This window comes from Haemaphysalis longicornis, unplaced genomic scaffold, assembly GCF_048455015.1.
Source record: "Haemaphysalis longicornis isolate Haplotype H1 unplaced genomic scaffold, Haemaphysalis longicornis Haplotype H1 scaffold_2, whole genome shotgun sequence".
In the NCBI taxonomy this organism is placed as follows: Eukaryota; Metazoa; Arthropoda; class Arachnida; order Ixodida; family Ixodidae; genus Haemaphysalis; species Haemaphysalis longicornis.
Window position 1 is genome coordinate 173,708,958 of NW_027526295.1, and position 9,233 is coordinate 173,718,190.

Sequence of the window (9,233 nt, forward strand, 5' to 3'; positions counted from 1 at the left end):
ATGCCAGAAAGCGGCCATAGAAGGGATGGTCTTGGGAAACACTTTCTGTGCTGCCTGGGTAGGTTGCCTAAGGAGTGCTATCGTCTACGTCACGCGTTTGGGTTTTTTCTTAAACCTGCCCAAACTACGTGTGGGCTAAGTAGAATAGTAGTGACATGTAAAAATCGTGCAACCAGGGGTAGAAACGTTTTACGCATTTACAATTAGTCTATAGACTCACTGTATTGAATGCACATAGATGGCATCGAAGTTTTTTTTTTACCACAGCAAAAATAATGGCAGCACGACAAGCGCGAAAATACATTGACCCCAACCATTCAAAAACCCCATTTTGCTCAATGAATGCTACGCACTGAACGGGCTATGGCCATCGTCGCAGCTACCCGTCCGTAGGCTCATGAAATTTCTTTGGCTCCTGGTGGTACAAATTACGGTCACCGCTCGACGCAAAAGCGTCGAATTCAGGCACTTTAAATGGCGGGGACATGTTGTACGTGGCATATTGACCTAAATGTCCTTGCTGCCATTACTTGACCTCGCATGCCTTGGTAATAAAAAAATGTACAATCGTAAAACATTCACACGTTCTGTACTTGATACACAGGTCAGGTAGCAGAAAGACTAATATTATGTCTCTACACGTATGTAGCAAGAGTCTGCGTTAGTAAACGACGCCCTAGGCTCTGCACCATGACCCTGCCTTATTACAGGCGGAGAATAAAGTCCAATCATGTTTCCTGCCAGCAAGCGTATTTTCCGCTTTTAAGCAGCTTGCCTGATGCCATTGCTCGAAAGACTGACTGTCCGTCATATCAGCACAATGCGGCCAATTTTCTATATGTAGGCAAAAATGTGATATTGCAACACGTTTGTGTTTTTTCGTGCAGAAGTCAGGAGCCCTTACCCGCAAGAAATCACGTCTCGGCGTACGTTCATTGGATGACCGATAACACCAGCGATAACACTAGTCCTGGATGTTGCGGCAGTACAAGCCGCAAGCCAGCACACAGATTCTATTTTTAGATTGAAAGGACCCGAAAGCACCAGCCGTCTATTTCGACAACAGGCGGACAGCCACTAATCACTCAGCGGCCTTTTTACCGTTTTATTACACATTTGACAGCGTGCATGTTCAGTAACATAATGCGCTGCCGATATCTTAGAAAGCGGTTGCGAGAACAATGTATATGCTTGAATGGGCAGACAAATATTCAACACTTGCTGACAGGAAATCCATAGAGCGGGACCGCATGCGCCACCTTTTAGTTTGTTTTGAAGACAAAGTCAAGCCATTACCAAAGCAATACGGTTATTCGGCGGTTTCGCGAAGTTTCTTATATCTGAAGTTCCTCGCATGTGCCTTCAACGAAGCTGAGAACATTTTCAAATGCCTCAATACGTTTGCTACCGTGTTTAGGAGGGCACTCCCACCATAATAACGCAATCACTACGGCCAATATGCGGGGATGTGACACTCATTTTGTTAGGTCCCTTCTACGTTATAACGGAATTGGTGGCGTACTTCTATTGGCGTAGTCGTGCTAAGGGGAATATTAAGCAGCGTCAGTGAATTCTATGCCTACCGCAGTGGAATTGAAGCGAACGGACGCGAAGAGCATTGAAAAACGAGCGAAAGCACAACTTAGCATAATTATCTCTCGCTTCCCTGAGCCACGATCAGTTGAATCTCTTCGACCCCTTTATTATGTGATTATGAACGGCATACCATCTTCGAACGCAGTTGTTGATGTATGTGCATACGAATAAACAACTGCTGCTGGCCCGTTTATCCTGGAAACCGCCAACCCCCGCCTACTTTCCCTACTCAGGACTCAAAAGGAAGTTTAGAAATAGTACTTGCATTTGCACAGTCCTTAGATCACTAGAAGCTGTATGAACGGGGCACAGGCCGGACTCGATAATATTTTAGAAATTGAGCTAAGCTAATAGAACTACTGGCGAAGAAGGAACCCGACAAAAAAATATGAAGAAGATCGTATAGTTTTTTTTTTTAACAAAGTCAACGTACTCATTCGGGGGACAGTAACACGTTACAATTATAATCTATGTGTCAGTGAAAGTACACACGGCCCAAACATGTTTCCAAGTTTGGTTTGATAGTTATAGTAGAGTGAACTAGAATATTGGAAGAGTGGCAAAAGCAAGGGCATTTTCAATGGGAGGCAGTGAGGCCGAAAAACTGGAAATCCGCAAGGGGCGCTGCCATCAATTACTAGAGGGTAAATAGTGTAGTGGATACAGTCACCGCCTGGCACTCGTTGTCCCTGGGTTCGAATCCTGGTGTGTGGCCATTTTTTTTCTTTTTTGGAAACCCAGGAACACGAATAAAATCAAATGCTCTGGGCTAAACACCGACTGATTTAATGCTTGTGTTGATATTCGCAGCGAAAATATCTGCAGAAATTCACAGAATTGTCTAATAATGCCTAGCGTTCTTCTGCTACTTGTGTTGAGTGTGAGTTCTTTGTAGCCAAATACGAGTATGAGTAACGAAAGTCGTTGGTTTATTTTATTATTTTTAAGTTTTGTTTGTTTCTTTTCTCGATTAATGCAGATTTTAGTATTATTGTGATGAAGCGCCTTACACCTGGCTGATAATACCTTTTTCCGAAGGTGCAAGGCGTACAGCAGAGTTGGATCATTTACGCTATTTTTTATTAGCATTTCTGACGTTCTTTTGCGGGCTTTTTAGTTTATTATTCGGTTGTGGGAGGAAATGTATAAGATGCATATTTTTGATTTTGTGAGATAATGTTTGTGAAAATTTGATTTTTATTTTTCTTTATCTTTGTTTTTTTGAAATGCTGTCCGACAAATTGTCCCCATTCACGCTATTGTAACAATTAAAGCTGTTTTTTTTTCGACAAATCTGTACTTTTGTGGAAATGCAGGGGGTTACTTGGTCCTGGCTGCGGAGGTAGTTAGTAAAGAATGCTATTCCATTTTGGGCATTGAGAGTCGCATAGTCTTGCTCTTGCATAATCTTGCATAATCTTGCATAGTCTTGCTTTAGTGGGGCGTAAGCAGATACGACGGTTGTGCGCTTTCCCCAATTGCCAATGCCCCTATTCCCCTACCAAAGCCGCCTACTTGTAAGAGATATGGAGTATTTGACTGAACTGTTCCCAAGCAGCTTTCGCTTCTCAAAGTTGCGCTCGGAAGAAAATTCATCCTCAAGACCTCGTATGACAAGCTCTCATTCGGGATAGCCTACATTTTCTGTGGCATTCCCAATCTGCCTTCCTTCTCGCGTTAAAACAAAAATGAAGTGGAGGGAAAGGAACACTGGGCCGCGCAGCCTTTTTCGCGGCAATGGTGGCTCAGGGCACACGCACGTTCAGGCTTTTGAGCTCTTGTGACATCCCTTAGCAGGTACGAGCATTTTTTTCTTCAAGGACAAATACACACAAAGCATGATGAGCTCTACCTAATGAAGGAATAGTTTTGCAGGGGTGACGGGTGTATGGAAGATGGCACGCCCATCCTTATGACGACCCAGACTTATTTTTTTTAAATCGATGCAACAAAAGAGAGCTTAGACTCCTACTTCCACCATAATTTGATCCGTCATCGTACAAAACGTTCTTGTTAGCGGCGCCAAGATATCTGCGCGAAGGAGCGCCAATGAACGAATCCGTGTTAAGAAAACATGATTTGAAAAGCACATCGACGGCACAGCGAAGTTTTTATCTAAGATTTAAATTGATTTCATTTATAGTTTCGTGTTTTAATTCTGTTTAAAATTATTTGTTATTTTTTTAATCATCTTTAACCGCCCCAAGTTCTCTAAGGTTGCTCCGCGATCTCCTTCCACCTTCCGGTTACAAATGCATTCGATCAGTCTCCTACACGTTACAGCGCTGCTTGTTTCCTTAGGCCATTGCCGGGTTCAAGCACGTGTTTCTGGAAGCTTCGCGCTTCAACGCTTATGGAGCCTCTGAAAGAGGCGCACAGCCATGAACTTCTCGTTTTTTTTTGACGCCTCGCGCATTAAAAACATGCGCATAAAGTTGGCTTTGCCGCATGTCCTCTTGATGTGAGGGCATCGAGAGAGAGAGAGAGAGAGAAAATAGGAAGGGGAGGGGGGGGGGGGGCGGAAATTCATAGGGCCGCCGCGACATGCAGTGCCCGCGACGAAGGGCACCGAAAAATGTATGAAAGCGTAACGTAATACAGTTACGCTATGAAAAAGGACATATTATACTGACCTTAAGTGTGCTTTAGGCATCTTGTTGGTGCGCCCCATGCATATGCAAAAAAAAAAAAAACAAGTTGTCCCACACCGAGATTCGAACCCATGAATGCTGATTGGAAGGCGGACACTATATCCACTACACTAGGCCCCGTCCAGTATTCCGCAGCAGCGCCCCTAGCGGATTTCCATATTTCTGGCTTCAATTTCCCTGTGCCGCTTTTGCCACTATTACAATATTCTAGTTCACTGTAGTTATAGGAATAGGCGGGATGCCATAAGCAACAGCAAAGAGTTTGCGAAGACCGTGTCATTCGTCTCTGTCGCAGCGATAAAGCATGCAACCTGCGCTGTCTGGTACTAGTTCGCTGCAGTGAAGTTTAGCCAATCACCTTGTATCTTACAAACAAATAATGTCCGCGTCGCACAAGCTGACGGTGGAGCTAAGCTGGTACCCTCGTGTTGATAAGGCTTCTGATGGGGCTTAATTGAGTTGATGGTAATGTTACCGCGCCTGCGCTGTTAATAGATTGTGATTGTTAAATGTTGGTGTTTTGTTTGTGCGTGCTGGAACAAGCATGCGCGAGATGAGGAGGAAGTGGGCGGACACTGCGCGCACAAATGTGAGGGGCTGGTCCCAGGGCACTGGGACCACTGGTATACGGAGCACTATATGCCTCATTACCAAGATTTCCGTGCACGCCGTCATTTTGTCGATCGTAGGCATATGTTGCAGCATTTGCCGCCAGCTTGTAACGAATTTTGTATTTCGGCAAACTTCGGAGCTCCTTGCTGTATTGCCAGAATTTTTTCTTAGTTTGTCTTGTCGCCTGCGTAGGATCACGAGCCACTGATACATGTCAGTGTTTTAGTATTGATTCTTGGAATAGTCTGCTATCCGTATTTAAATATTTGCTGAATTTTGAAAATAATTTGTCTGCATTTCTAGACTTTGTACGGTCCTCCCCAGTGGTAAGCCCTCTCGGTTAAACTGGCTACCCGTTGCAAGGCCAAAGGCTGGTTGCGCTATTAAGGATCAAAATTGCTTTTCTGTTTCGAACCAGGTTCCTTTAGCGTCATCTACCCTGCGCGAAAGCAAATTATTAGGTCGGCCCCTGCAGTCAAGTTGTCTTGGAAGTTATGAGACACCCCAATAATGGTTGAGCTAGAGCCCGAGCTGCGCCAAGCACGGAATAAACAAAATGTACCAGCAGATGGCGCGCGAGCAGCACGAAAACAGGAAAATCGAATTGAAATAGGCAAACCCCCTTCGCATTCCTCACGGGAAGAACGAGAGGGGAGGACAAGAATGTGAGGTATGGAAGGGGGAGAGAAGACAGTCGTTACATTGAAGGGGTAGCAAAAAATTGTGTGTTTTTTTGCGATTTGTGCAGCGAAGCAAACAAATACGGGCGCAATTTTTTCTCTCTCTTGCATACCTTCCGTGCCCTGCCGTCGTTGGCAAACCAATCGATGACCTCCAGCGATGACATTTTAAGAAGATACACGGATGCCCTCGCCCATTACTGATGCAGCGACGCATTGGCCCCCACCACACTTCAAGATGACCAGACAGAGAGGACACCATTACCCTCAGACAGGTGCAAACTAACACCTACTCCACAGAACACTACTCCATGCCATCGACCCAACAACATACACATTGACTTGTCAACACTGCCCCACACCCAACACTCTCTACCATATGGTCTGGGAGTGCCGACAATCACAATCATTAACCCCCCTACCAAACCCAACACTGGAGCATTGGGAGGACCAGCTGACCAGCTCATGCCCTCAAGATCAGCAAAGACTGCTGGACAGGGCCCGCCGGGCAGCCAAGGACCAAGGATTCCTGGACTAAGGAGGCCTCCTACAACGGAGCTCATATAGTTCGGATATCCCGACAACCACAAACAATCTGTCACCCCACAGGACCCTACTCCATGAAATGTACCCCATTCTCTACTCCGCCTCTTGCAAATACTGCCCCCACCCCTGGCACCCTATACCATCTGGTATGGGAGTGCCAATAAACCACGTCCCTTACTCCCAATCCCCAAGCTACATACCAGGAGTGAATGGCACGGCTGACCAGCTCCGACCTCTCCTCCCAACGTAGCCTGGTGGAGAGGGCCCTGGTGGCCAGCGCAGACCAGGGTATCTCGGGCAAGACAAAACCCCCTACCAGGCGGGTACCCACAGATCAGCACCTAAGGCTCGCATAAATAAAGTTTACTCCACCCCTTCATCTCTCTCTTCTCTACCCACACTTGTTCTGTGGGATGCGCGCTGGAAGAAGCGGACGAAAGCAGAGGTAGGAGTGACAAACTCTACAATGCCTAGAGGCAGTGCTCATTGAAGTCGCCTGGCCAGAACGAAATTTCATACACCTAATCTAGGCCCGCACTGTCCTTTTTTTTCGTATGCACACATCCCTGCGGATTTGCCTGTCTCTTTTTTCAATCTCGTTTGGCTGTTTGTCTGTTTCTATAGCTCTCTTTTTAATTTCTCTAGCTGGTTCATATTTTGCTCCATTCCTTCCTCCCTTACTCACTTTTGCCTTTCACGACCGCTTGGTAGATTTGCACCAGGATTGGGTCATTTTGCAGCGGAGCCCCTATCAGTGTAACCCTCTCGAATACTCAGGATAAACTTGGTTTTGCTTATTTTCGCCTTGTTCCTTTTTCTTTTTTTTGCACAACCCCTAACACAAGCGCCACTGGGATATACGAGCTCCTTCGCTTTCTTGCACGTTTGTTCTTTCGTTACAGCGCTCGCTTTGATGTCTCTCTCTCCGCTCACCACTACCTTCACAGACAACCGGGCTTTTACGCGTTCTTTGCTCCCTTTCCGTCCTACGAGCACCTTCCGCGGCCACGTCCTTCCACCTACCTTCTTCTTAGGGAACTGTGTCCGCCCTTGGTGGTGTTTTTTTTTTTCACACCCTTCCTCCACATCAATTTGCTCTGGCACGCACGGTGTTTCTTCAGGCTATTCTATTTTTCTGCCCCTCCTTCCCTTCTTTCATACACAGCCCCTAGTCTTCGCTTGCATGCCTCGAGCATTCGTGTTGCTCCCGTGCTTCGGTGTAAACGATGAAACTACGACCCTCTTTCGCTTACCCCTTTTCTTCTATCTTCACAACCTTTTCTGCTCCTCAATATAAAACAGCACCACCTTGGGTGGCCTCCGCACATGGGAAGCTTGTCCGCTTATTTGAGCAAACTCAAAGACGACGGCCATTGCCTGATGTAGCCACCACCCGCCGCCTTTCGGCTGTGGATCCTACTGGGGTTGTTTTTGTCCCAACCGTGTGCTCGTGTATGCGATGGCTGGCTTACCTGCATAAATGCATGCTAGATTAAGATTTTTTGTGTACTTTGCTTTTTTCTTGGCAACAACCCCTATCTATTCAAACAGATGTTTCCCACGGCTATTTTCGTATACGAGTTCATTTAATTTTTCTGGCTCTTTTTACCTTTTGCGTTTTTGTTCTTTTTCCAGAAGTTTTTCGTTATTGCGGCAGCAAAATACTTCCATTGCTATTGTTTTTGCCTTAGTATAAGAGCTCATTTGCCCTAATTCTGAATTTATTGTATACCAAATGTCTCTGTACGGAACCGCTAATATTTCTTTCCGACAATCTTTATGAACATCCATAACTCCCCATGCACCCATTCTGCAGAATAAGAATAGCGGAATTTCATTCTCAGGTGCAACATTACCAATTAAAAAAAGATAGGGAGAGGAAGGCAGAAAATGACCAGGAGGAAAAAGCACTAAGCACAACAAGAAAAACAAATAAAAAATCGGCTGGTGATTATGATACCTTATAATGCGCTGTTTTGGCGCAGCAGCAGTGAGCTGAGGCACCACTCTCTCGTGGGTTCTCTCGACGGCAGCGATGATGAGCCTCTGCGTCGGCGGCGCGAAGTGCGTCTCAGGAAGGGACCGCGAACTGCGTCTGAAGCGAACGCACATCACAGACACGCGCCCGCCACCCTCACGTTTTCAACAAGCGTCACGCCGTCGAGCGCCTTGTGCCGGCACAGCATACTGCCCCCTCCGCTACCCTACCGCAAACTTTCGGAGAGCGCTGGCTCGCGGCGCCACGGCGAATCGCCCTCCCCTCCCAATTTCGCGGCACTCTCCTCCTTTGCATTCTTTCACTCCTCGGTCTTTCCATCGTTCGCTTTTTCTTTCACTTGTTGGTCTTCCAATCGTTCGTTCGCTCACGACGACGGCGACGCGGCTCAGCCCAGAAAGGGCGACAAAGGGCTGCGCCATAAAACGTCTGCGGGTTGCGTTGGCCTTACTTAACATACCCCTTGTTATTAGATGCGACTGCATCTCATTCACTCGCCTTGTCCCTGCATCCGGCGTCGTTGTCGGCGTCCGCCCCTCCCCCATTCTCCTCGCCGCGTGAGCTGCGCTCTCCGCCGCTCACCCCCTCTCCTCTCCGATAGTGAACACTCTCTCGCGAGGGGCATTGGATTGGATTCGAATGGCTTGGCTTTGCTTCGCTTGGCTTGGCTTGGCTTGGCTTGGCTTGGATTAGATTGGATTGGATTTGGATTGGATTGGATTGGATTAAAGTGGATTGTGTTGGATTGTGTTGCGTCATAGCCGCGGCAGACGCACTGGCGCCGGCGCGTCCCCTCACCGTTATGCGCGCTATAAAACGCGGTGCTTGCGCCGCTCCGCTCCATCGTTCCAACGCCGATCCTCCGCTGTCCGACGCTGCAACGTGAACCCCCTATGCGTCGCATCTACACAGGGGTTCCCGCGAGGGGAGGTGGGAGTTTTTTTGCTTTTTTTTAGATGCGACGCTGAGAGGAGCATCTCTTGCCGGCGGCCCTGTCCTGCGTGCGTCGGCGTCCGCGTCCGCACAGCTGCGTCTCTCCTCCGCTCACCCCCTCTGCTCTCTCCGATAGCGAACACTCTCTCTCAACGTCGGCGGGCGCGTGGCGCAGCGCACCCTCACTCCGCCGGTGGGCGGCGCTGCGCGCTGTGCGCA